Genomic DNA, 1621 nt, shown 5'->3' with positions numbered 1-1621 from the left:
ACGAAATCTGAAAGGTCTCGGAAAAGCATTTGGAAATATATGATGATCACGAATAACACTTTTCTCGGTTTTGCTTTATACGCCGCATCTGTATTTCCTTTCCCAGATTATTTTCTACCTCTATCTCTGTCTATTTCGTTTATTTGTTATATTTGTATTTACAATAGTTCCACTTCAAGTTTAGCCATATTTCGTCCTAATTCTACATTGCTCTTACACTAATTATATTTTACAGACTTACTTTTATTAATAATTTGCTTTCAACTGCCATACTTCTTCTTCTTTTTCTTCTTCTGCTTCTTCTTCTTCTTCTGCATCCCTTCCCACTTCTATGTGGGGTTTATGTTTCTGGCCAGCGTTCTCCATTGACTTCTGTCCCACACTTCATCACCGGTTAATCCCTTTAATCGAAGGTCATCCTTGATACAGTCCATCCACCTACGCTTTGGTCTCCCTCTCCTTTTCGTTCCCTGCACCTCCATTTCCATCACTCTCCTCCCAACAGAAAGTCAACTGCCATACTGACTTCCTAAATAAAAAGAAAAAAAACGAAAACGTATGACATTTGTATTGCCTTATTGATAAACAAAGCTACGGACTGGTGATTACGACGTCTGAATTCATTCTGCATCGCCTTTATTTATTAGGAAAAAATAGGAAGCGTAGGTTAGGCAGACTGAAGCATAATATTAATGAAAATAGGAATAGCTGGTTGAAACTTATCCCTGCCTTTGGGTATATAGATATTCTAGTAGTTATCCGAATATTTTAGTTGTTATCTGAATATTATTGTAATTACCTAAATATTTTAGTGGCTATCAGAATATTTAAATTCTTAACTGAATATTTTAGTAATTATCTAAATATTTTAGCAGTTACCTAATTATTTTAGTAGTCACCTAATTATTTTAGTAGTTACCTAATTAATTTAGTAGTTATCTGAATCTTTTAGTAATTATCTGCATATTTTAGTGGTTATCAGACTATTTTAGTAATTACATAAATATTTTAGTGACCTAAAGTTTTAGTGGTTGAATATTTCAGTAATTATCTAAATATTTTAGTAGTTACCTAAATATTTTAGCAGTTACCTAAAGATTTTAGCAGTTATCTGAATATTTTAGTAGTTATCTGAATATTTCTGTAATTATTTAAATATTTCAGTAGTTATCTGATTTTTTAATAATTATCAAACTATCTTAGTAGTTGCCTAAATATTTTAGTAGTTATCTAAATATTTTAGTAGTTATCTGAATGATTTAGAATGTATCTAAATATTTTAGTAGTTAACTGAATATTTTAGTAATTATTTAGATATTTTAGTACTTATCTAAATATCTTGATAGTTATCTAAATATTGTGGTGGTTATCTGAATATTTCAGTAGTTATCTAAATATTTTAGTAGTTATGTAAATGTTTTGGTAGTTATTTGAATATTTTAGTAGTTATCTAAACATTTTAAAAGTTATCTAAATATTATGGTAGTTATCTGAATATTTTAGGGGACGATGAAGCACGTGAAAAGTTGAAAACCACTCAGTTGGGAACATACTTCTGCCAGGTGTTCAACCTGACATGAAACCTTTGAACAGTCGAACATTATTATATCTTATCATTATC

General features: G+C 29.7%; 1 protein-coding gene across 1 annotated transcript in view; it reads right to left on the bottom strand.

The window, feature by feature from the left end:
- LOC137653729 (uncharacterized) overlaps window positions 1–413 on the bottom strand; it is a 25566-nt gene extending 25153 nt beyond the window's left edge. Inside the window, exon 1 of the mRNA XM_068387339.1 lies at window positions 242–413. The gene's annotated coding sequence lies outside the window, so the exon portion shown is untranslated. The remainder of the gene's footprint in view (window positions 1–241) is intronic.
- Between the last annotated feature and the right edge of the window lie 1208 nt (window positions 414–1621).

The sequence above is a fragment of the Palaemon carinicauda genome, chromosome 14 (assembly GCF_036898095.1).
Source record: "Palaemon carinicauda isolate YSFRI2023 chromosome 14, ASM3689809v2, whole genome shotgun sequence".
Lineage (NCBI taxonomy): Eukaryota > Metazoa > Arthropoda > Malacostraca > Decapoda > Palaemonidae > Palaemon > Palaemon carinicauda.
The sequence above is the reverse complement of the archived record's forward strand: the minus strand, read 5'-3'. Positions and strand labels throughout refer to the sequence as shown.